The sequence below is a fragment of the Eubalaena glacialis genome, chromosome 5 (genome assembly GCF_028564815.1).
Source record: "Eubalaena glacialis isolate mEubGla1 chromosome 5, mEubGla1.1.hap2.+ XY, whole genome shotgun sequence".
In the NCBI taxonomy this organism is placed as follows: Eukaryota; Metazoa; Chordata; class Mammalia; order Artiodactyla; family Balaenidae; genus Eubalaena; species Eubalaena glacialis.
In genome coordinates, this window is record NC_083720.1 from 31,026,069 (window position 1) to 31,053,855 (window position 27,787).

General features: G+C 36.9%; 1 protein-coding gene and 1 pseudogene across 1 annotated transcript in view; one reads left to right on the forward strand and one right to left on the reverse strand.

The window, feature by feature from the left end:
- The window catches only part of COL25A1 (collagen type XXV alpha 1 chain), a 461,378-nt gene that overhangs the window by 12,400 nt on the left and 421,191 nt on the right, over positions 1–27,787 (forward strand). The gene's annotated exons all lie outside the window — the stretch shown is intronic.
- LOC133092465 (small ribosomal subunit protein eS1-like) lies at positions 8,438–8,724 on the reverse strand (annotated as a pseudogene).

Below are 27,787 nucleotides of genomic sequence, written 5' to 3' on the forward strand. Positions count from 1 at the left end.
GCCCCAATCCTCAAGAAGAAATCCCAGATAGAGGAATTTTGTAATCGGTCACATTTATCCCCTAGATATGTATATCATACATCATTTTTCTCCTCATTTTCAATTTTTCAGTCTCCATTTTTGTTTAACTGTAGTCATATACCACTAGCATTTTGAACATTCACACGGCTTTATAGTTATAGGATGTGATGAGATTAATAATGTTCATTGAACTTCTGAAAACCAAGAATGAACACAGCAAACACACCCAGAGACAGAGATGAACAAGCATTGTCCTAAAGTGAGCTGTTGTTGGCAAACAGAGTGGACAAGGTTGTCTTTGGGATGTAGCCCTGTACTACCTATGAGACTACAAAAATAGAGGGTCTTCTATACTCTTGAATGAGAACTTCCATTCTAGTCAGGCCTCTCTCCTTTCCATCCTCTCTTCCTCCCCTTCTCTAGCATGAATATAAACTCTATTTTTGTCTCCATTCAATGGATGACACTCTGCCTGGCTTACGGTCCACCTCTAATTTGACCATTCAGGGACTTTGTCACCCTTAGGTCCCCAAACCTCTAGGCTTTTCCTGGGCAATAGCTATACTTGTGATTAAATCCAGCAGTATAACTGAGAAAACATCAATGGTAAATATCAATATTGCTCCCAAATTTCAAAAAGTAACTAATTGTTTCTCCAAAACTACTGTTAAAAGATAATTTTCAAAAAAGGTAAAACCATGACATTCCTACAGATAGAAAATGAACGTGTTAACAACTTCACTTAAATCATTAAAGAGGTAGGTGGTGAGATGTGATAACCAATTCAAAGGAGAATTTAAAGACAGACACATTTATAGTTGTAGAATATTGAAATTGATGTATAAATGGAGGCAAAACTGGACTTTGCCACAGTGAGGGAGGCAAGTCAGTTGCACTCAGCCAGAAAGAATTTGCATGTCTATAGACAAGATTTATTTGGCTTTGTTATTAGTTATCTACAACTTACAGAGTTTTAAAATAGCTCCCAAAGAATCAGAATGACATAAGTAGGAAGGGTGTGCACTAGACAATGCATAGTTTTCTGCTGGAGTGCATATTTTTCCCCTACATTACACTAAAGCAACTTTACAGGAAAAAATTCTTTAGGTAAGAATTTTTTTTTTTCTCTTTAGTGTAGTAATGGTTATTTATTTTTTGTCTTTATCCATGTTCTTATCTTGTACTCAATTTTTTTATTGTTGCTAAAATTATTTAAAGGACAGTTCCTTTCAGTTAGGCTTTATGTACTTTATGTACTAGACCCATGGCGGGGTAGTGCTGATTGCTATGCCTATATTACTGGCATGATGTACGTAAGTAGCCTTTAAAATGGTAACACTGAAAATTTGTTTAAGGTAGAGACCACTTTGGAAGACTCAGCTTCCTGTATTTGGGTATCAGTGAGTAGTTTCACTAATGTAAAAGAAGGAATTGCTGACCTTGTTCTTGTGTTTTGGTATACTATGCCCAGGCAATTACATTTACACAGGCCATATTTGCCTGGTGTGAGCATGTGGTTGCCTCTGGGATTCTGTGCTGCTATTTTGGGCATCCTGGCTTTGACTTCAGTTACCTACTAGTTTGGCTTTTCGTTGGACACTCCATCCAATTCCCTTCGTATTCATTCATGTGTTGCTACTTCAGACAGCTTGTCTTTAGTCCATACTCTAAGATTTATTTCCTGTTCTTGGCCAGTCACCTCTCCTGTTGTCCCTGCCTTGTTTGATCTCCCTCCCCTTCTTCCAATACCTACGCACACTGTTCACTTACCAGCATCCCAAACAGCTTAGCCCTCAGCTGCCCAGGTGTATGGATGCTCTTCTTTGTTCCTACCTGTTTCAGTTGCTGCCACCTTTTGGCTGAACCCAGTGGAATTTTGGCAGAAGAATGGCTGAAGCTAGATAACGGCACTGCGTATACATTCTAGGAAGAAAGTATGTTAGTATAGGGGCTGGGTGAGGGCCGATACATTGAAAGTACGTGATGAGTGGTGGTTTTTTTGGTAGGGAGGTATTTAGCTTCGTCAGAAGCAGCTTATGTTCTGGTAGTCCCATATTACTAGATGGAGGAGAGAGTTGATTATAAATATTAAATATTTTGGATATTAGTATGTAAAATTTCTGTATTGTGGGTAGTAACTGACCTCTGGTATTACCTAACTCCAATCAACTCTGGCAATGGTGAAGGGGTCATGTGTATAGTAGTCTTTAAAAAATTTTTTATTCAATTAATAAAATATTTATTGCGATTATGAATGAGACCCAGTGCCATATGCCTTACTATTTAAAGAAATAAGTAGGCTGCTAAGCTCTTATGAAGGAACAATGGTGTCAGATATGTAGACTGGACTACAAGAGAAGTAAAAGCTACAAAAGTATAGCCTGTAGCCAACTGTATCCAATTTTAATGGATTTAAAACTATAATGATAATTGGTATTTGAACTCATAATTCCACTTCGTTTACTTTTCATAACTTCAAAAATAGCAACATGTTATTAGAGGAGTTTATATTTGAATTTCTAAAAGAATTTTTTCTAAAAAATGGAAAAGTTCGCTAATGAGTACTGTGATACTTTGCAGAAATGATGGTGACATACCAATTAGATAGTTTTTCTGAATATAAATTATCTCTGTGAGTTGTTAGGTCAAGTGTAACATTTTTAACCCCTCTCCAGTCTACTTTCCATGGCAGTTATTTTTAAGGAGACTTGCAGGCTTTCTTAAATATCAGTTCAGAGTCTATGGCCATGTTTTCTAGTGAGGAGAGCATCTCTGGGTCTTGGCTAGCCTCTCTTGGCTTTTAAAGAACAGAGGTCCATTCAGGTGGCCTTAAGTAACAGTGGTGCAGGGATTCTTAGCTTTGTTACCGCTGACATCTTGGGCTGGATAATTCTTTGTTGTGGGGGGCGGTCCTGTGCATTGTAGAATGTTTAGCAGCATCCCTGGCCTCTCCTGACTCGATACCAGTTGCTCTCAATTTCCATAATGAAAGAATGTCTCAACATTACCAGATGTCCCCCAGGGGTCGAAATCACTGCTAGCGATTTCAGGATACCCAGTGAGTAAAGAAGGCAGGAATATCAACTCTGCAGCTGGCTCCTCTAGAACAGGGGTCCCCAACCCCTGGGCCACGGACTGGTACCGGTCCGTGGCCTGTTAGGAACTGGGCCGTACAGCAGGAGGTGAGCAGCGGGTGAGCGAGCGAAGCTTCACCTGTATTTACAGCTGCTCCCCATGGCTCTCATTACCATCTGAGCTCCGCCTCCTGTCAGATCAGCAGCGGCATTAGATTCTCATAGGAGCACGAACCCTACTGTGAACTGCGCATGTGAGGGATCTAGGGTGCATGAGCCTTGTGAGAATCTAATGCCTGATGATCTGAGGTGGAGCTGAGGCGGTGATGCTAGCACTGGGGAGCGGCTGCAAATATAGATTATCATTAGCAGAGAGGTTTGACTGCACAGAGACCATAATAAATCAGTTGCTTGCAGACTCATATCAAAACCCTGTCAGTAACTGGCAAGTGAAAACAAGCTCAGGGCTCCCACTAATTCTGCATTATGGTGAGTTGTATAATTATTTCATTATAAATTATAATGTAATAATAATAGAAATAAAGCACACAATAAATGTAATGTGCTTGAATCATCCCAAAACCATCCTGCCCACCCCACCCCCCACCCCAATCCATGGAAAAATTTTGTTCCATGAAACTGGTCCCTGGTGCCAAAAAGGTTGGGGACCTCTGCCCTAGAAGAATAGGAGATGGGAGGTGGTCAGAACAGTCAGGACGTATTACCATCCCCTCAGCAGGAGGCGTCCAGTGCAGTGCCCTCTGAGCTTAAGAATTTTATCTCTGCTTGTACTGCTTTTGTCAAGGCCACTTCTCTTTTCTCCCTGTGGCTGCTTCTCTTTTTTTACCTGGCGGTCAAAGTATTGCCCAAGGTCGACCTCTTTCTTTGTGTTTGATTACAGCATTGTTGTTATTATTATTAAAATAATACATGCATATGACAAAAAAGCAAACATTTGTATTAAAAATGGTACACAATGTCTCTCCCTAGAGGAGCCTACGTTTATTAGTTTGTTGTGTATCTTCCCAACACAAATTGAATTACATCATTCTTTTTAAAAGCTGTAGAGTAATCTGTTGTATAAATGTACCACAATGTATTCAATAAAAAGGCAGATCACTTTTGAAAGTTCAGATATTGCTTCCTAGTTCTGGTTTTCCTGTTTCCTGAGGAAGATTGCTTTGATTTGTACTTCTATTTCACACAGACTAAAGCTGTATATGTGGAAGCTTAATAAATAGTTGTTGATGAAAGGTACTACTGATGTGATGTGCTGATGATAAATATTTAACAACTGCTCTCAAAAAAAAAAGCCCCGATTTGTAGCATTTGTAGATTTCCAAGGTGTGACTATCCTACCAGAGTCAGAATTGAATTCCCTCAATTGCAAGTTAACAAAGTGGCATTAGAAAGTGATAAGTTTGGGTGTTTATTAGCTTTGTTTTTAATATAATTTACTTCATTGTAAGTTTATATAATTTAAATTTTAACAATGACTGTTTAACGATGGGCTTGCAAAATCCTGAAAAATGACAACTGGGTCTCCTGAGTCAGCTTCTGGTACCCGTTGGCACTGGTGTCCCTGATTCCATATAGAGTGTACTACGTGGTTCTTGGTAATATCTCCAAGTGGTAATGCTGTCTCTGATAGTATTTTAGAATCTCAATGTTGGGAGGGTCTTTAAGGGTTATCCAGACTTACATTGCACCTGGTACTTGAATTCCCTTAGTGACATTCTGGTTAAATGGTCATTAACTTGTGATTGTCTCTTGAATAGACCATTCAATCTTTAGACTGGTTTATTAAAAAGTTTCTTCTGTTTGTTAGGTTAAAATTCATCTTCTTGTGGGCATTCATTTGATTCTGTACACCATCCCCACCCTGCATCATAAAAAATAAATCAAATACCTCTGTCCTATGGCAACTCTTCAAATATTTGAAATCACCTATTGTATTTCTTATTGAGGTTTTTATTTTTGGAATAAATGCCCTTGACTCCTTCAGGCATTTCAGGTTGTCTACTTCTTTCTTAAAGTGTTGCACATTGATTTGAATAAAGCTCCAGATGGCCTGGCGGGCATATACCAGAGGGAGAGAGAAGAAAACTTCCCTAGTTCTAGATGCTATTACTGATGATTAATGCAGCCTAATATTACAGTAATTTTCTTGCTGGTTCCATCATTCTATTAACTGTCACTGAGTTTAGCATTGGTGAAAACCCCTAATTATTTTTCATATATACTGCTGTTAAGTCCTGTCTTTCTCACTCTTAATTTTATAGTTTTGTTTTTTTTGGGGGGGAGGGGGAGGCAAATCAAGCCTTTATATTATATATATTCACTAAATTTTCATCTATTTTTATAGAACCCAACTTCAGCCTTGTCAGAATTTGTTAGGATCATGATTCTTTCAATACATTTCCAACTCGTCTTGGCTTCATATGATTTGGAAATTTGATGAACCGACCAACATTGTTTTCTTCTGATTCTGTGATGAAATGCCTGAGCTTAAGAGGGCTCAGGACAGAACCAAGTGGCTTTCTAGTAGTCTTTCCCTTTGGTTGCCATTAATCTATTTATGAGTACCTTTGGAATTGTCTTTCTACCAGTGATCCATGCACTCAGTTGTCTTGTCTTTTGTTTATTGCAATGTGTCCAGCTGTGTTCCTCAGAACACCATTTCCTTTTCTTGTTAACAAACGTTCTGAGGAAGGAAGTTTCAAGACAAATTAGAGATGCACTGGGTTAAACAAATATAAGCAGATTTATTTACTGTAGGATTTGTGTATTGTGAATCTCCAAAATGGGGAATATAATATATCGTGTTTTAACTGTTTATGGTCATGGAACATTTTTTTTCTGTTTAGATAAAAAATATGTCTAAGAGCAAATTGTTTTGTGGGTTGATAAATGTTTTCATTAAACTAGGGTATCCTATCATCAAATTGGAGTGTAAGACCTACCTAAAAGCATTCACATAGCTTAAAAAATTTTTTTTATTGAAGTATAGTTGCTGTACAATATTACATAGGTTACAGGTGTACAAAATAGTTATTTCTAATAGTGATTTTTAAAAAAAAATCAGCATCCTTAATTGCACACTAATGAGCTTAGCTTTTTTTAAAAAATTTATTTATTATTTATTTATTTTTGGTTGTGTTGAGTCTTCGTTTCTGTGCGAGGGCTTTCACTAGTTGCGGCAAGTGGGGGCCACTCTTCATCGCGATGCGCGGGCCTCTCACTATCGCGGCCTCTCTTGTTGCGGAGCACAGGCTCCAGACGCGCAGGCTCAGTAGTTGTGGCTCACGGGCCTAGTTGCTCCGCGGCATGTGGGATCTTCCCAGACCAGGGCTCGAACCCGTGTCCCCTGCATTGGCAGGCAGATTCTCAACCACTGCGCCACCAGGGAAGCCCTCTAATAGTGATTTTTAAAGGTTATATATAGTCTATTTATAGTTGTTATAAGATATTGGCTATATTCCCCGTGTTGTATAATAAATCCTTGTAGCTTATTTTATACCTAATAATTTGTGCCTCTTACTCCCCTACCCCTATGTTGCCCCTTGCTCCTTCCCTTTCCCCATTAACAATTTCTCTCTTTTTGTGCCTTTTAATTATTTTAATGCTTTTATAAATAACTTCACAGTGAATAATCTGATATATAAGTCTTTGTGTGGATCGCTGATAATTACCTATAAGTGGAATTGGTGATTCAAATATTATAAACATTTCTACAGCCCGTAATGCATACAAATTGCACATTAGGAAGTGAATAGAAGTGCTGATCTCTTGGCATCCTCACTGGCATGGTAGGGAACTTTTGAAGGCGGTGGGTAATACAACCATAGTATAAAGAATTAGCAAATGGTATTTAAAAATATTTTAAACTGTTCTTGATTCTATAGTTAAGTGAAATCTTCTCACAATTCCTTCCAAAGTCTATTCATTTTTTCACCATTTAGCTCTGGTTTAGTTTTCGTGCTATAGAGGGAAAAATATTCTAGTGTTCTAAGTACAAAAGAGTATTCTGATTATAATAATCATTTCTGAAGCACTTGACTGTTCTTGAAGTTTTGTCCTGAAGGCTTTGCAGAAACTTTGGTTTCTTTTGCTCTTATTCAATGGAAAGATGGATTTAAAATGCAGTCAGTAATCTATCAACATTCTACTGTATTTTTGGAGTAGCTGAAGAATTGCTTAGTATGAACTTTATTTTTCATATAAAAACACGATTTCATGGAGAGGTGAACTAGTTTCAAAAACGTACTTGAAGCAAAAACAGAATGTAACGGTGTGACTCATCAGTTTCCCCATTAAGTTGGTTTTCTGCTGCCTGCAGGATGGCATATTGACATATTCTGTAAACTCAGCAAGAATTCATGATTATATTGACAGTGCATTTGACTATAACTTAGAAAGAACAGTCCCTGTTCTAGGGGTTTTCAAGGAAGGGAAGTGTTTTCAAGGAAGAAAGTTTAGTAGAGTGACTAGCAAATGGGCTTATATAGTCTTAAAAAAGAAAACACCCACTGTTGTTTTCTTTACTTTAGTGTTGCTCCTTATTAACTAGCTGGACATAATCTTTTAAACCAGTATTTTGGGGAAAAAACAGATTAATAGCTGTTACATAACCATGAAGAACTTGGAAGTGGCTTTTCCTGTTCTTGAATGCTATTGAGCTTCCTGCATGTAAAAATATGCTTTCAGTAGATTATTAGTTGTTAACCACCATTAAGTTGTCCCTTTAGGTCACAGCCAGCTCATATCCATGTACCTTCTAGAACGGACCATCCGGCCAATTAAGCATTCTAAAGGCAGCTTAAGGTGTGGAGTGTTAGTCCTTCCTTGCAAAGTTAGAATCTCTTCTGTTTGATTAAAAAGGAAGCTAAAATGTCAAAATAACTGCTCTTCCCATCCCTCTAACTTTTAAAAATAACCTTATTTATTTGGAAGCTACGTTTTCTAATGTTTTTGGAAAAGAGAAGAATTTAAAAAATACAGTAAGCTGATGTCAGGGATTTGTTCAAGACAGCAATTTTCAGATCATGACATAAAGTCAATTCATAGCAACCTTATACTCTATAGTTGCTTGAGTGCATTCTTAATCACAAAAGAAAAATTAAGCAACGTCTTGAAAAATTTTAGGTTTTTTTCAGTAAGTCTGCTGGTGCTCAGCAAAGAGGTCTTCTGACTCTGTTGAGACTTTTAGTAAAGCCGGCACAGAACAGATGAGGTAAATAACCATCACTAGCCTTGACATCAACATGAGCTTCAATCATAGTCTACCATTTTTTTTTGACCATAGAGTACATTTTTCATAAGTAAGATCCATGCCACAGAAGTTAGTCATGCAGTTTTTTTACCTGAACATCCTCAGTAATTATCTCGAATTGTTTAAATGCAACTTTATCATTCTGCAGATCAGCAAGGCTCATTTCGAAAACATGACCCTTGAGGCCATCGGGTCAATATTGGTTCCTTGAGTTCTTGTGACTAGTGTTTTTCATATAGTTCTCATAGCTAGTGGTTTTACATCCTACCAATCTTTTTTAGAAAATAGATCAACCACTTTCTTCTTGGCTCCCTTTTTGCTGCCTTCCATAAGGCTCTTGTTCTTGCCAACCACCATGGTGCTGCTTTGAGAGCCAAAAGGGTGTGTTTCCTATAAAATTGATAAAATTCAGGTTAAGCATTTTTGGCAAGAATATTTTATAGGTGATACTGTCTCATCCTTTGTTGCTTTAACAGCTAAATAGGATTCAATTGAATGGATGTGTAATTGAAACAATACTGTCAATGGATAAACATTTGGGTTGTTTCTCATCTTAAAACATCTTTTAAACAGATAGTAATGCACTTTGGTGAAGAGAAGGGAATGCTTAAAATTTGCTCATATTTTCATCTTTTTTGTTCAGGCCTGTTGAAGTGCTTAATATTTTTATGTTTTCTTTGGTCCTAAAGCAGACCCAGAGAATTAGCATTCACTTGTGTGAAAGACACCAGTTTAAGACCGAGGCAAATACTTGAATCTCAGTGTGATTATTCAAGCTGTTAAAAGGATCATCACCAAACAGTGAAGTGTTTTTGCATTGGCTCTGCTCTGAAGGCTTCTGTGAGAATATGCTTGCTCTGAAACTGGGGGTGCAGATCAGTTTTTTGGAAGAGCTCTAGGCACCCTAGCTTCCTCATAAGATGATGTAGATCCTTTGCTAGCTGCTAGACCCTGCCCCATCTTTCAGTACTCTTAGAATCATAGATTGGGATTTCTTTATTAGAGCTGATTATTCACGTTTGTACCCTTAATTGTAGGATTTTCAGAAGTGGTCTGTTCTGCAGAAAACATGTTTTATAAAATATCTTTTATATTAGATTATTTGCTTTTATACACTGTTTTACTTTTCAAGAACTGGTAGTTTGCTTCTAATTATGAGAGAGGTATATTTTTTAAAAAATCATGAAGTTACCTTCTTAATGGCTAAACACTAGGTAAGTTGCATTCCTTGGTCCTTGACTATGAAAGTCTTATAACTACAATTAAAGCAGAATTTGAACTTGAATATTGAACCAGTTGTAACAAATTGGAGGATTAGTTTACTTTCTTAAAAAAATCGTTTGTCGAGAGAGTTCTTCAAGGGGGGTGAACTTCTTGTCCAAGTCACCAAATTCTTCGTGAACAGAATTGAAACTGAAAGGTATTCCATGGGGAAAATATTCTTATTTTAACTACATCATTAGCAGAAGGCAATTTCTCACAATTAGCCAGACCTAAGTACTCAGTGTAGCATATTGTAAATTTTCATAAGAAATTAATTTCTTATATATATGGTTGTATACTTAATTCTTCAGAATACTGTAAGAATTAGTAAGTGGCCTTTCAGCTCTATAAAATAACTTTCATAGGAAAAACATAAAAAACATTTCCCAAGGAATTACAGGACTAAATTAAAAAAAAAATTAATAGTTTAAGCCATCCAGCCTTTTTGTTTGATGAAGCTGCCAAATAATTTCTTATTTCAGTATACCATTTCAGCATATACGAAATATGAATGCTAGACAGAGGATATAATCATTGTACATTTATAAAGCTCCATAGTTGCATGCTGTCTGACTAGTAGATTATACTGGGTTTGAAATTATATAGATCAAGTTCTATTACTGTGCTGCAGAGAGGTGGCCTGAACTGATGTGCTGATTCATCTCAAGTTCATTAAAATAATAGCACATATTGAGTTGAGAAAATATTCACATGCAATTCATGTTGTAACATAATGATAATAAGATATGTTAATTGGCCAGAAAACTCTAATATTGGTCTGTAGAAGTAGTGTCAGATACATGGAAATAATCTTAAGTTCTATGAAAGATTCCCAAGGTATTTACTATTGAGTGAAATTTCTCTGTGAACTATGTGTTAATATTTTCAATAGACTCTTATTTGTTGTTTGAAGTGTAGGAAAACAGATTTTCTTGGGACATTGTTCTGATATTTACTTATAGGAAAAAATCCAAATTAGTTGCTAAATACTTTGAGAAGAGAAATTTTTAAAAATTTCTGTTTCAAAACTGAAGAAATTAGTAAGATTGTCCCTCCTTCCTCTCTTGCGCCACTCCTGCCTCTTGTATTTCAATCAGGCTAATTACTTGAAGCAACTGCTTATAATCTTGGGCTTTTTAGAAAAGTTCTAAATTAGTACGAATGTATGGATGATGATGGACTTTACACAGGGGTTTCCTGTCTGTTTGGTTAAATATATTGTCATTGAGAAAACAGGTCCTAATTCCACTGAAGTTTTCAGTCATCCCTTTCAGAAGCACGGATGGAAGGACACCAAGGAGCAGGCAAAGGTAGTGCAACATAATGTTGCATCAATAACAGTATTGTGCCTGGAACAAGTAGGTAGTAGTTCTACTGGGTGATACGCAGTTTGAACCATGCACGTAGCGTTTTGTTTAGTTTTAAGAGAAATACTGTCACATTAGAGCAGTTCTAGAGGAAAGCAATGAGGATGAAAAACAGCTAAAAATTTTTTTTAAAAAACATCTAAAATTTATCTTGTAGGAATAACAGTAGCAGAAAATGGGAATGTTTAGCTTTAAAGAGACAAGAGCTAGAGATGGTGGTAGTGATGTTAAGGAAAGCAGGGTGGCTGTCATCAGATGTGTGGTGAACTATGTCTGCTTAGAACTGCAGGGCAGAACTTGGATCCGGGTGGAAGTTAATAAATCTTGCTACGCACCCCCCCACCCCCCAACAGCAAGGTTGTTTAAAAATGGCTTCCTTTGTAACACAACATTGTAAATCAACTACAATTAAAAAAAAAAATCTAAAAAAAAATGGCTTCCTTCTGATGTGGTGGGCTGTCCATCATGGGGAGATTTCAAGAATTACAGTACAAATAGTTATTAATTGCCTTCTATGTGTCAAGCACTGTCTTAAGGTGTACACAGTAATATGACACAGTCTTTATCCTTGAGAGCTTATCATCTAGTAAGAAGAGACATGTAATAAGCATTATTAAATGTTATCAGTTCTATGAGAGCAGTGTATATGGAGTGAGCCAGGGAGGACTATAGAAGAGATTGTCTCTGAGTTTAACATTGAACGATCTGTAGTGTTTGCCCACTGGAGGGAGGATGAGAGGAAGAAAACACTCACATGACTTCCTGTCAAAGATTTTGAAGAAAGGCTTCTACAGCTTTGTCCTCAGGGTGGTGGGTAGAGAACCCCTAGGGTCTGTTATAATTCTACAGCTCTACCAAGTGATTGCCTTCTAAAAAAAACTTTACAGAGAGAAACCTAACTTTGCACTATATTCTTAATTGTGCCTGAGGTTGGATAAAATTGTCATTTCTATTAATATTTCTTACACAAAGAGACAGAATTATTTAAACTCTTTGGGAAGATGCCTGTTGGCCTTAAAGAGCACTTGTTTCTAAGTGAAGACAGATTCCCTCTCCAATCCTCTTTTCTTCTCCCTCAGGCGCCTCTGCATATTCTATAGTTGACTACATCCACTGTTCTCTATTCTGTGTGGCAAGATGTTACAAAGAGCGTCACTCATATCTCTATCTTGCTTTGTGCCCAGACACACTAATCTTTTTGTTAGGCCATGGTTGGTCACCTCACACTAAACCCTATGAAACCTCTGGGGAAAAGTGGCTTGCGATGAACTTTTGTGGCAGACAGACATCAGTTCAAAGCCTATGCAGTGTTAGGGTTGACGGAAACTATAATGGTCCATGAGAAGAGGCTCACAGGGGGTCCTTTTTCAGGGCAAAAGGACAGATGGTTTTCTCCACTTGAGATCATACACAATGCACAATAACTCCAGTACTTGCCTCCCCACCATGTTACATGCCCGCCTTCTTCATGATGGGAACGGACACTTTTTATAGACCCAGCAGGGGGACATTTACTCTTTGCTACTGTTCTTTTCAGCTGTTTTGTTGGTAGGCTAAGCCTGTCCTTTTGTAGAGTGACAAAAAGGGACTTAGTAAAACACTGGCTGCATAAAGAGGGCCATTGTATATACATGTACCTTCTGTGTAAAAACTAATTTTGTATTTTAAACACAATCAAAGGGAAGTTCAACAATCAATAACTCTGGGTCTCAATTATTTGTGATAAAATATTATCAGTGGTTTTTACTGTGCTAACACATGCTGAAATTTTTCATAAAGTTAATCATCTGTGTGTTATATAAGATACACAGTATAATGTTTCTAGACAATTTATAAGTATCATAACCATATGTACTGCACCAAGCTACTTAAATATCCATTATAGCAGTTTTACTTGCTGAGTTTAGTAATTATTTTCCAGTTATGTATAGAACATGATTTTTCCGTTTATATTTTCAAGAGTCTTAAGTACTTAACTTTACAAAGAAAGAAGTAGTTTCTCTGAATTCTTAAACTATTTGTTTTAACAGAATTAATTGGCAAGATAATTTTTAGCATTTTTATGTGATTGCCTCTTTCCCTTAGGGCTTGCCGTATTTCCCATATATTCAACAATATTGACAAATATTAGATGAAATAAACTTTATATGTATTCACTATATGGAAGATAATACTTTACTTTCCACAACTGTCAACTAATCTATGGAAAAGATTTCTCCCTCTGTAAATCAGTCTAAAGCTAAAAAGAATAGCTGTTTAATTTATTAGAATCTTATTAAATTATGTATTTTTCTTTTCATCTCTTTTTGCTATATCCAGAATTGGAAATTTGAGATGAAAGTAATCTGTACACAGAAAATTAGGGTATTTTTAATTAGAGAATCAGAAAAGCAGATTTTTGGATTGAGTTTTGATTATCAACTTTTTTAAAGTTGAAAAAATAAATAGAACATTTGATTGACAGGAAAATAAAAGATGCTTTGGAAAATTTGGGATTGTGTAATGAATATGCAAAGAAACATCACATAATACATGATTGATTTTTTTTTAAATTTATTTATTTTATTATTTTATTATATTTATTTATTGTTTCTGGCTGCATTGGGTCTTTGTTGCTGCTTCGTTGCTTTTCTCTAGTTGCAGCGAGCGGGGGTACTCTTCGTTGCAGTGCGCGGGCTTCTCATTGCGGTGGCTTCTCGTCATGGAGCACGGGCTCTAGGCACGCGGGCTTCAGTAGTTGCGGCACGTGGGCTCAGCAGTTGTGGCTCGAGGGCGCTAGAGCGCAGGCTCAGTAGTTGTGGCGCACAGGCTTAGTTGCTCCGAGGCATGTGGGATCTTCCCGGGCCAGGGCTAGAACCCGTGTCCCCTGCATTGGCAGGTGGATTCTTAACCACTGAGCCACCAGGGAAGCCCCATGATTGATTTTTAAGGTGATTGGTACTGATCGTATATTCTATTTAGAGGAAAGAGGATTCAGGTCTGTGTGTCAGGCAGTCCTGCTTTTTGCCATGTAAAGAAGAAATGTCCTTTAAAAATTCTTTATTTTTATAGTCATTTGATCTCTATAGCAACCTGGACAGCAAATATGACAGGCATTACTATCACAATATGCATAGAAGAAAACTGAGACCCAGAGGTAATGCCACTTGCCCAAGATGGAGGTGTCAGCCTTTTCTTTTTCTAATTACTAGGATGGGTCTCTTTCTGATGCACAGAGTGATAATTTCCTTAAAATAGGATTGCTGACACACTGAGAAAGGTGGCCATTAGTACTTTTGATAATATTGGAAACCATTGGGTCAAACATAATTGCTTTCAATCAACTAAATATATCTATTCAGAAGTAATAATCATATGAAAACATTATTTTGAAAACCTGGCATTTTGTTATCTTCTGGCAAGCAAGAAATGCAAAAGTTACTTTAATTTTCTGGATATAAATGGTTATTCAGCAGCCCAATTTGCTGATGTAGTTCAGTGCCAGTTTGGTTCTTCCACAGGACTATATAAGATTCTGTGTGACACTTGGCTAATTTGAGGTAAATTTAAGATTTCAATTATTAGCATTTAGTTTAATAAAAATCTGGGGAATTTATTTCTTATACAATCAATTCACTTTTAGTTTAAAAAACTCTCATTACCCTTTGTTGGAAGACTTCTGCTTAGTAATTCAGACAGTCACAATAATCTTTGTTCTTTTATAAATTGAGACTGGCAGGCTTGGAGTGTTTTAGTGGGCTGATGGGTGTGAGGAGTTACAAAGGAAGTAATCCAATGTGGCATCTGGTTTCTCTTCCTCCTGTCTGTCATGGACTTAGCTCAGATATCACCCTCTCCTCTACCATCCTCTCTCCCACAGGTGATTCTTTGCAAGGCCATATAGGGACATTCCCGAAGTGCAAATCTTATGTCATGCTTAAATATCTCCATTCGCTCACCATTGCTTTTAGGATGAAGCCCACTTGATACAGTACTTAGTACTCCGACATAGGAAGCCTTCGTTCCCTCAGGCATGCTGGGTTCCTACTTTGTGTCTTTACTTCCTTATCTTTGCCTGGAATGTTCTCTATTCTCCTTCTCTGCTTGCTCATCCTTCAAGACCCGCTCAAATGTCAGTCCACATGATATGCCTCCCTGCAAATCTTCCAGGCATAGTTAAAAGCTCTACTGAGGACTCGACATAATCACTCTCGATTATTTATTTTTGGGCCTGTTTAGCCTACACAGTGCCTCCTTCATGCTCAGTGCATACTCAGTGTGCATTTGATGGAAAACCTCTGCTTTCAAAGAGCTTTCTGAAGAGTTGGGAAACACAAATATCAATGAACTCGTGTTACAAGAGATTATTTGGCTAATCTTAGGTAATGTTCTCATAATTACCTTTGTTTCTATATCCTTTAAATAATGGAGTTGGATTAAATGATTTCCAAAGTATATTCTTATCTTAAAGTTTGACTATGTAAGGAGGGTAACAATTTGGTGTATTTTAATAATGGGATGTAGAAAATGGTGGTTCATTTGCACACTGTTGCACACATTAATAGACAAACTTCAGCCCCCTCCATGATTTTATTGTGATACAACTGGAAAGAAACTTCTTGATTCTTAAGTCAACTTTTCAAAAATTTGCAAATATGCGCTGCATGCTGAGTGAGGACTTCCAGAAAAAAGTGTTTAAAATGAAAACACTGATAGAATTTTGAGAGGATATGGGCTTTTTACCCCTGCCAGTTCTTTGAAAAAGTTTAGCATGAATGCTGTAAAAATTATATACTTTCTCCCTCGGTTCTCAGCCCCATCTTAAAAAATTTGAAGTAAAAAGGAACCCATCAGTATGAAAAATAACTATGGTGTCCAGCGTTGAAGTTTTTTAATGTAGAGAACTCCCTGGAAAGGTGCTGGTCAGATTTCTCTTCTGCATAGTTCATAGCATGTACCTGGCACTCAATAATATTTAATATAATGAATTACAGAGGCTTTGAAAATTTAGGCCTCTGAAGACCAAATCCAAGATGGTAGATGGGATTTTCACATTACTGTGAAGACAAGGTAGAAGTTGACTTAGTTGGTGTCCTGGGGGTGTTTCATCACACAAGTGAAAGAGCTATATTCACCTAATTTATTTTAGCTAAAGAAAGACTATTCTCTTTAATAGCCACTTATTTAAGGCCATAGAGTAAAGAAGGCCAGAGGAAATAATGTCATTTTCAGTTAGGTAAAATAGAATGTAGTACACTATAAAATTTGTCATTTTCTCTCCCAGCTTCCTTTAGCAGCCAACATTATTTTATCTGCCTTCATTAAATTTACATTTTAGCTTTGCTTTTCTATGTTATTAGGAATTTTGCATTTAAGTGTTTTTGAGCAAAAATAATAATAAAAAAGAAAAATAACACTATATTCTAAATTAATGCAAAAAGGAAATTTGCTTATTTTCCACTGAGGCAGCAGTGGTGTAGCCATCTTAGTTGTAGCAGAGCTTAGGCTTTGGAACCAGAGAGAGCTGGCTCTAATTTTGACCTAACTACTTACCAACTGTTTGACCTTGGGCAAATGACTGAAATCCATCCAGCCTGTTTCCTCATCCATAAAATAGAAATATTAATATCCATTAAAAATTAGGAACAATGTATTGTAGGCATCTAGCATAATGCTGGCATGTAGGAAGGTGTCAAATAAATGGAATATAATAATTGTGCTGGGTAAGTCTTAGATACCTCTGGTCTTTATTTAATTAATTAATTAATTAATTTTAAAAAGATTTTTGTGATGCGGACCATTTTTAAAGGCTTTATTGAACTTGTTACAATATTGCTTCTGTTTTATGTTCTGTTTTTTTGGCCACGAGGCATGTGGGATCTTAGTTCCCAGACCAGGGGTCAAACCCACACCCCCTGCATTGGAAAGCAAAGTCGTAACCACTGGACTGCCAGGGAAGTCCCCTGCCTATGGTTTTTTTTTTTTTTTTTAATTTTATTTATTTATTTTTGGCTGTGTTAGGTCTTGGTTGCAGTGCGCCGGCTTCTCATAGCGGTGGCTTCTCTTGTTGAGGAGCATGGGCTCTAGGCGCACGGGCTTCAGTAGTTGTGGTGCGCGGGCTCAGTAGTTGTGGCTCGCCGGCTCTAGAGCACAGGCTCAGTAGTTGTGGCGCACGGGCTTGGTTGCTCCATGGCACGTGGGATCTTCCTGGACCAGGGCTCGAACCCATGTTCCCTGCATTGGCAGGCGGATTCTTAACACTGCACCACCAGGGAAGGCCATGGTCTTTAAATTCTAGTTTTTATTGAAAGAATTACATGCCATAAATTTTTCAGTGCCTAACACATGGCCCGACACATGGCAGAGTCTTGGTAAATATTTACTGAGTAAATGAACTAGTGTAATTTTGTGCAAAAAGGGCCTGCTCACATACACCATTAGTGTTATATAGTATAAATATTAAATAAGGATAACTGAGAAAAAGCTCAAGAGTGGAGAAGGAGCTCTAAATGCCTGAGCTGTCATGAAGCAGGGCTGGACTGCATCCTCCAGGGGAAGGTTCCAGGAGAGGGTCCTGCCCCTTAAGGCTCTACAGGTTTATGTGGATGGGTGAAGAGGCAGCAACGGTGAGTCACCATGAAGGAGGGAACCAAGAGGAGGTGCTCTCCTTAGCAGGGGGTGCCTTCGGATCTGAGACTGGGTATCCTGTCCTTCTGTTGAGCCAACTCACACCTGTGACGCCAGCTTTGTGCTGAGACCCGAACATCCGGATTTGTCCCCCCTGAGCAGTGGAAGTAGTCCCATTTAGCAAATACCTTTTATGGTTCATACATATTAGGTTATCATGATTGGCTTGTAATCTTTTTCTGTTTCAGAAACAACAGTATTAAATTTGTGCATGTCTTTGGCTCCATTTGTTTCATTTTAGAATATTTTGTTAACTTCGAAGGCGTTACACAGATTCATTGTTCAAGAATATAAAGATAAAAGAAGTCTTTTTCCCTAAAAAACTGCTCCTCTATCCAGAAGAAATCACAGTAACCTATTTTTTGTGTATCTTTCCAGAGGTGGTTTATGCATGCAAGTATATATGTTCCATATGCTTTATTAACTTGGACAATGGTCACCACAACAGCAGTAATTAGCAATGTAAAATATATACAAGCATCGAGGTTAAATGTGCATAAGTATGTCCCCTAATTGCAACAGTTCCTTGAAAAGAAAACAAAACAAAGGGCAAAAAAAGCTCAAATAACTGCAGACAGACATCCTTTGGTCACTCAAATCTCTTAATGTATATGCTATTACCTGTGGCGACAATAATTGAGCTTTTTTTTTTTTTTTTTGGCCGATGCAAGGCATGCGGAGTCTTAGTTCCCTGACCAGGGATTGAACCCGTGCTTCCTGCAGTGGAAGCTCAGAGACCCAACCACTGGAGTGCCAGGGAATTCCCTAATTGAGCTTTGTTAAAACAGTGTTCTCTTTGTAATATATTGTAGATATTCACACCTTTTAAAAAAAATATTCAAAGGTGAGTTTCAATCAGTGTGATGGTTTATTTGCAGTCCAGATTTTATGGTAAATTAAGTTCAGCATTTTAAAGTTTTAGATTTTCCCCCCAAATAATCTCTCCCACAATGCACGATTTTTCCGTATTAACGAAATGATCTTCATGAGTGGATGTCATAAGTAAGATAAGACAATATGGGCTAAATCCTAACCTCAGACGCAGTCAGATTTGATTAAAGCTCTTTTAGGCTGTTTTATACTGCGTTATCCATAAGGAACATATACAAAGCTGTACTGACTAAATTAAAACAAAAACCAAAAAACCAAAGAGTTAAAATTTCTTGTTTGGTTATTATGCTGAAGACTGGCGATGGAATTTTGTTCCATTGAACGGGGACATTGAACATTTTTTAAAAAATTGGCTTATTTCCTAGTTTCTTTGATTTTTTTTTTTCTTTTTTAGGTCCCTGGATCCTTATAAACACAGTTGAATAGGAAAGAACATTTAATGTTTTGAATGTGAAAATATTTTTTGTTTATTATGAGTTTGGAAAACTTTCATTCAAATAATGGGTAAATATGGGATTTAACCTGATGTGTTAAGCCTTCTTATTTTATCAGTTATAGGAATGAGAATTTGTGCTTGCATTTGCCACCAGTAGGGCTAGATAAATGGGGGTTTCTGATAGTGTATTTGGAAAGGTGACTAAAAGGACAATTTTTACAAACCCATCAACAACTCTGTAGATTTTTCCCATATGATTTTAAGAGCTGTAGCTCAGCATGTGGGTTCATTAGCTTCTCCACCATGTGATTTAGGATGATCTCAGATTCAAGTGATGCAGTTTAATCTAATTAAGACATAATGCAGAGTAAGCTTGAAGTACAATAGTGAAGGCTCTCGGAGGACTCCCAAAAGGCTGACACAATGAAAGTCATGGGTTCAGTTTATAACTGTAATTGCTACTTGGTTTTTGCTTGAAAGTAACATGTAATTCAACTATACAGAAAAAGTTTTGAGCCCACATTTTTATGTCATTTTTCCTATGGTTAAGAATAATCTTTATCTTCTCTTCTACAGTGAATACCCATTTATTTATTTACTTATTTGTCCATGTTGTTCCCCAGAGAATACCTTTAAAAAATTTTTTTTTAATTAATTTTTTTTTTTATTGGAGTATAGTTGCTTTACACTGCTGTGTCAGTTTCTGCTGTACAGCAAAGTGAATTGGCCATACGTATACATATATCCCCTCTTTTTTGGATTTCCTTTCCATTTAGGTCACCACAGAGCACCGAGTAGAGTTCCCTGTGCTATATAGTAGGTTCTCATTAGTTATCTATTTTATACATAGTAGTGTATATATGTCAATCCCAATCTCCCAATTCATCCCCACTCCCCCTTCCACCTTGGTATCCATACGTTTGTTCTCTGTCTCTAAGTCTGTCTCTATTTCTGCTTTGCAAATAAGATCATCTATACCATTTCTCTAGATCCCACATATATGTGTTAATATATGATATTCGTTTTTCTCTTTCTGGCTTACTTCACTCTGTATGACAGTCTCTAGGTCCATACATGTCTCTGCAAATGACACAGTTTCATTCCTTTTCATGGCTGAGTAATATTCCATTGTATATATGTACCACATCTTCTTTATCCATTCCTCTGTTGATGGACATTTAGGTTGTGTCCATGTCCTGGCTATTGTAAATAGTGCTGCAATGAACGTTGGGGTATCTGTGTCTTTCTGAATTATGGTTTTCTCTGGGTATATGCCCAGGAGTAGGATCACTGTATCATATGGTAGTTCTATGTTTAGTTTTTTAAGGAACCTCCATACTGTTCTCCATAGTGGCTGCACCAATTTACATTCTCACCAACAGTGTAGGAGGGTTCCCTTTTCTCCACACCCTCTCCAGCATTTATTGTTTGTAGATTTTTGATGATGGCCATTCTGACCGGTGTGAGAATGATACCTCATTGTATCATTGATACCTCATTGCAGTTTTGTACAATGTATCATGATACATTTACACACATGTATACTTACATGCGTGTACATACATGTACATTTACATGCATGTACACACATGTACGATGTATCATGATACCTTTTTGTACAATGATACGTGTTTTGTATCACTGATACCTCTTTGTAGTTTTGATTTGCATTTCTCTAATAATTAGTGATGTTGAGCATCTTTTCATGTGTTTGTTGGCCATCTGTTTATCTTCTTTGGAAAAATGTCTATTTAGGTCTTCCACCCATTTTTTTGGGGGGACCATGCTGCGCGGCTGGGCCCATGGCAATGAAAGCGCTGAGTCCTAACCACTGGACCGCCAGGGAATTCCTGAGAATGCCTTTTCATTTATTTATTTATTTATTTTAATTAAAAAAAATTTATTTATTATTTTTTATTTTTGGCTGCATTGGGTCTTCGTTGCTGTGCGTGGGCTTTCTCTAGTTGTGGCAAGCGGGAGCTACTCTTTGTTGCAGTGCACAGGCTTCTCATTGCGGTGGCTTCTCTTGTTGTGGAGCAGGGGCTCTAAGCATGTGGGCTTCAGTGGTTGTGGTATGTGGGCTCAGTAGTTGTGGCTTGCGGGCTCTAGAGCGCAGGCTCAGTAGTTGTGGCACACTGGCTTAGTTGCTCCGTGGCATTTGGGATCTTCCCGGACCAGGGCTCGAACCCGTGTCCCCTGCATTAGCAGGCAGATTCCCAACCACTGTGCCACCAGGGAAGCCCCAGAGAATACCTTTTTAGATGGTAGTAAATGGGTGTAAACTTTACGGGCTGAGGAGGTCATGCTGACTGGTCAGGAAGCAACCATTTATTTATGAATGTTAGTCCTAGATTAATAATATATTCTCTCCTGGCCTCCTTATCTTGACAGATTTAGTGCCAACAACATTAGCAATCTATAAAGTATATTTTGGGGGTGTATGGGATGTTTTTAGGATATTGGAAGTTATGCTTAAGGCAAAAGCTTGATATTAGCATTCTTTCTTTGAAATACTCCATTGTCATGTGTGGATTTCTGAAGGTCATTTATCTTCACCTCTTTACTTCCAGAGAATAACTGTAGCTTGTCCACTTCCTCAGCTGCTCTTCCATAGCCTTCCAGCAAATAATAAAGGTAATAGCTGATACTCATTATACCAAGTACCAAGCATTAAGTCTTTTTCACATAATATCTCAGTTAATCCTTACAATAACCTATTGTCCCAATTTTATTTTTTTATTTTTTATTTTTTAAAAAATACTTATTTATTTATTGTTTGGCTGTGTTGGGTCTTAGTTGCAGCACACAGGCTCTTTGTTGTGGCGCGAGGGCTCAGTTGCCCCGTGGCATGTGGGATCTTAATTCCCCGACCAGGGATCGAACTGGCATCCTCTGCATTGCAAGGCAGATTCCACTGGACCACCAGGGAAGTCCCTATCCCAATTTTATAGATGGGATAAATGAGCCCCAAAGAGGTTAAATAACTTTCACATATCATATAACTTTTAAAGTGGAAGTTAATTCTGTCTTATTCTGGAGTGCAAGCTTTTAGCTTTTATCTATTATATGTATTACTCCAAGATAAGAGACTATTAAAAAAAGCTTTATCAAAGGAAATGTTTGGAGGTACTATTAGTAGCAGGAAGTATGGGTAGAGAACAGAAAAGTACCTGGGAGAAGAGAAGCACTGTGGAAAAGCATTATGTTAATGAGAGGAATGCAGAAAAAAGGCTGTATTCAGTGGATACGGCTTGTTCGTAGTTTCAAACAAGTATACAAGTAAAATTTGATACACCATTTAATTCTTTAATTTTTTTTAGGTTGACTTTCTGAGTACTTATCCTCTAATGCTGGCTGTTTTTAATAGCCATTTAGTGGGTAGATAATCAGAAAGAGCAGATCAGTTATTCTGAAAGTAAAATTTAAGAAGGTCTGGTGGTATGTAGCAAAGGCCACAAAAATGGCTATTCTAGAGAAGAATCCTGACATTCATTCATATTCTGTTGTTGTATCTTTAATTCCTTGTATGGTTCAAATGATTTAAAAACAAACACTTCCTGCTCCTCTTGATTACATCAAGAAAATACATGTTGGAATAGGTATCTATTGCCCTAATTATAAGTAATTTTAATGAAAAACTTATTAAAAATTTATTTCACTATTAATTGAAAAGAAATACTAAAGAGAAAGCATAGTTGGTTTATTTAAAGAAAGTGGTGTCCTTTGGACCTTCAGCTCTGTTTTCTGCGGATATGATCATTAGCCCAAAGTTTTAGCCCATGCTGAATACTTTGCAGTGTCTCAGTTCTTTAACTGTAACAGATAGGTTAATAGATTTGAGCAGGAGGGTTGAACCGGTATTGGTTTGCCCTGAAAACCTGAGGATTTTCTAATTAAATACTGGATGATCAGTCAGTGCTGCTCAGCTTACTAAATCATGAATTTTTCCATCTTAGTGACATGGTTAAAATTGGAAATGTCAAAAATGCCTGAACAAGAATGTGATTCATGAACTTGAACCCGAACTTGCTTTCAATTTTCTTTATTAAAAAAAGACATTATAAATAGATTAACTAGAAATTATGGCATATACCTGTCTTTTACCAAGATCGTGTTTCTAAGTTGGAAAACATTTACTTCCTTCAACAAAGGTGATGTTGGTCTCTATAAAATATAATACAATTAATTAATTACGCAACATCAGAGGCAAAAACCATGTGTTGCTGGATATCATTTGAAATCTCCTTAAAGGGACTTGATCAGCCTGATCTCTGATTGGGCATCTCAAACTCAAAGTAGCTCGGACTGAATTTATTATTCCCTAATAAATAATAAGTAAATAAAAACCTAATTTGCTCCTCCCTTTGCACCTCTCTCTGTGAATGGTGCTCATCGTCCAAACCAGACACTTGAGAACTATTCTTGAGTCCCCCTACACTCTTTGTAATTTTTCATTCACTGAGTCCTATCTATCCTCCTAAATGTCTCAGGTCTGTCTGTTCTTCTTTGATCTTTCTGCTACTGCTATCGTCCTACCTACCAATATCTTTCCTCGGGTGACGGACGGTGATAGCCTATTGCCTGGTTTCCCCTACTCCAGTCTATTTTCCACACCGAAGCCAGAGTGCTCCTTCTAAAATGAAATCTGGCAAATCCTGAAACAACTCCAAACATGTGAGCATGTTCAACAGGACCTTTGATGGGGCCTCCGTCAGCCTTCCAGCCTCATCTGTCACCCTTCTGGTTGTCCTTGCGCCATATTGCACTATCTTCTGTTCTCTCCTATTGTGTGCTCCTTTTCAACCTCTGGACCTTCACCCATGATGTCATGGGAGACTCTTCACCCTCCTCAGCCTTCAGGTCCAGTTTAAACTTCCCTTTCTTCCTGGAGCTTAGGTTCTCCTGCTTATGGGCTTTTGTCTGGATTCCGTAGAACTCTTAACGTACTTAAAAAATTTTTTTTGCACTTATAATCCTCTTTTGTTACTGCTTGTTAGATGGTTTGTCTGTTCCATTTGACTTTAAGGTACATGTAGGAAGGGACTCTCTCTTGCCCAGCATTGTATGCCAAGAGTTTCTCATGGTGCCTGGCCCATAGAGGACACTTAGCAAATATTTTATTTAATGAATGAATGATTCAGGTGTGCTTTTTTTTTTGATAGAGCACAGTAGCTCTTATGTTACTCTGCAAAGTACATTCTCAAGGTAGCATGAAAGAAGAAAATTTAGAAAATGTAAGTGGTAGAACGCACTTACACTTACAAGGGCTCAGTGACAGAAAATGAGGCAGGAGTATAATATAAAATTCCAGAGGCAGAGAGAGCTTTGTTTTAAACAGTGTTCAGATTATCAATCTATCCATCAACCTCAAAACAATTTTCACTGGAACAGAGTTTGTAGTTTTCCACAGTAATGGATTGTAGGAACCACCAAATCTCAAATTAGACAAGTCTTTTAATATCTAACCTAAACTGCTTTTTGCTGTAATATAAACTCATTTCTGATCTTTCCTGGGTGAAATTAAGAGCTTTATACACCTGCTTATGTTATTACAAAGTTTTTCTGTTTTCCTCCAATAACCAGGGTTTCTTTTTTCCTCTTCCTTTCATATTGTATCTTATTTTCTAATCTTTTAATTATTTTTATTGCTAGTATTTGAACCTTTCTGCGTATGCCATCCTTTATGTCATAAACCAGGATAATCAAAACCTGATTAGTACTGAATACAGTGAAAGGATTACTACTCTTAAGGCTCATTATTGTGTTCTTTTGAAATATATCTCCAGCATATCTCTGCATGATATATTGTAAAGGATTTCATAATTTGTGATTAAAAGAAATTATTGCCCTTAGTCTGAAAGGTTTTGATGGACAAATTGCCAGAAAATCATTCCTTCTAATAAAATGCTATTGTGCATATAGAGCTTAAAAATATATACCTTTCTCAGCATTTTGTCCAGATTGGGCTTAAGTGTGACCTTTTTGTCAAAGAAACTCTAAAGAAAGGAATATGCACTTTCTAAGTGGGGTGACACTTTTAAAAAAAAATAACTTTTGCTAATGAACTGAGAGGAATGGCTCTTTCTGGCCCACAGTGGTTATAGGTATATAGAATGATGCTGCATTATATAGTATAATCTTTTCTTTCAATAGGTAAACTTGGTTATGGCTAGGATGGGAGAATTTTAGAGCTTGAATTATATCATGCATTTAAGAATAGAGGAGGTAAATGTATGGGAAAATGGGGGAAATCCTCTGAAAATGAAAATGCACAGGCCAGAAATCCAGATCAGGCTGACCATAAAGGCCTTACACTGATCGACAGTGCCTTGTTATAGGAGAACAAAAAGGAAATAACACGGGCCAAAGACATTTAAAATGACTGTGCATCAGTATATTAGATGACTATATTACTATTATATCAGTGATGATTTGCTATGAGAGCACCTTGGTAGATGCTTCAGAGATGCTCAAGTGGGCAGTGCCACCTGTCAGAGGGGAACACAGTTAATTTCTTTATACTTAAAAGCTGATTTCCATTCAAGAAATATTTGCTTAGCACTTATAGTGTGTCTAGCATTAAACTGTATACTGTGAGGAGAGCTATTTAAAAAATTTTTTTTCTTGTGATGAGAACTTTTAAGATCTATTCTCTTAACAACTTTCAAATATACAGTATAATATTGTTAACTCTAGTCACCATCCAGTTAGCATCTTTAAACTAGTTTGCCCAATGGTTCAATCACAGTTGACCCTCAGTTCCTACTTTAACAAACACTGCTTGTTTTCCCCTTTCCCACCTCCCAAACGAAGCATTCCTGACAGATCCTATAGCCGTACTGATTTCTCCAACTCTGCTGTGGTATATTGACCTCTGATGTAGCCCTGAATAGTTTATCTTCTTGCATTGTTTATTTCATGTCTTTGTATCTCAGTTCTGAACTAAATTGAACCCTCTTGGGAGGAACCCCATGTCTTAAACAATGGTATAGTAAACATTAAATGATATTGGCACTGAGGAATGCTATTTTTGACTTTAAGAAGTTAAAGATACTTTGAAATACTATAATTTGGAATAAGGCTGCTTAAACATTTTTATGGTCCTTATTACCTCCCAGTTTTCATAGTAAATCTCCCTTGGTTGCTTTATTTTTAAAATGATAATAGTTATAACAATAGTTTGTATCATCCTTTATAAATTTACAGATTCCATTTAGATATAGAAATGAGCTGGGTTAGCACTTCTGCTTGAACTAAATTTTGAAAATCTTTTACTTTTAGTGTTGATTTCCCCTCCACCCCAATTATAAAGGTAATTCTCTAAGCTTGTTGGGGAAAATGTAGAATATAAGAACTCATAGAAAAGATAGTTCTACCAACTGAAGGCAATGACTGTTAATGTTTTAACATTTCTTTTTTAAAAAAATGTTAAATATGTTTTTACATAGTTGAGATCACATGCTGTAGATATTTTATTCTATTTTTCACTTAATATTATTCAATAAACATTTTCCATGTTCTTAAAAATCTTTATAAACATCATTCTCAATATTTACATGGCAGAGATATTCCATGACTTCTATAATATTTCTACTTATTTCATATACATTTTTTCTTATAATCAGACATTAAAAAATAGTATAGTGTCAAGGTAAGACTTTTTGAAGGGGGTAAGATACGTTCAAAGCAACACTGGTTAGCTATATAAGTAGAAATATTTACTTCCTGTTTAAGTTCCAAAAACATTTTTCCTTCTCTATTTTACCTAATTCTTTAAATTGGATTGACTGTTCTCCCTGTTCACTTGGCTATGTATCGTTCTCCAAATTAAGGAGTCAACTTGTTATGAAAATTTCCCTTCTCTTGTCCTCTGTTGCCCCATACTCATTGAATAAAAGGATATTTCAAAGAGTTTACAGTATGATATCCAGCAGTTCAAAGAAAACATCTTCAAAATGTTGATGTTGACAACGCAGGAATCTTTGTAAAAGGAACTGGGTTAAATGAAGGAGAGTTTTCTCACCTGTTGTTGCTTTGTACCTGATACAGCTGCACTTTGAGTCATAAATTTAAGTTCTACCTCTCCAAGTAAAAATTTCAGAAAGAGTTCATTCATCTCTTGTTAGTCACACACCAAATCTTTTTTTATTTTCAAGACTTTCCTTACAGTGCAAGCAATGCATGAATGATAAGGCGGCCTCTGGCTGTATCACTTGTGTCTTTTCCTTTCTGTTTTTCTTTTGTTGTTGCTTTGCAACTAGCATGACTTTAATGGGGTTAAATGGAGAAAGATGCTAGAGATAGTTACAAAAAAAATGGAAATAGGTAGTAGCTCTCTGCCTGTGCACACATCAAAGATTGTTTATATGAATGTAAATAACTTGGCAGTATAAATATAAATATGTCTTATATTTGAATTGATGCTTTTGGTAATCCTAACTGCAGTCCTTGGGGGATTGTTCAAAATCATCTGAAAGACCCTTCTTTTGTAATTTAACATGGCATTCTTACTGCATCAGAACTAGGGCAATGCCTTATGTAGTTGAAATTAATCAGCATAACCTTTGGACTTTATATATTAGGTCAAAATAAAGATGAAGGAAATTAAAATGCCATTAGTCTCTGAGACATAATTGTAGTTCCTGTCTACAGACTTTTCTTTAGTCACTATGGCAATGAAGCCTCATTTTTCTGTTAATTAAGAAGCATCAACAGTATATGTGGAAGGAACAGATGACAGTTTGCAGCAATAGACATTTTAAATGAAAATTAATTATTTTGAAATTAGAAAGTTATT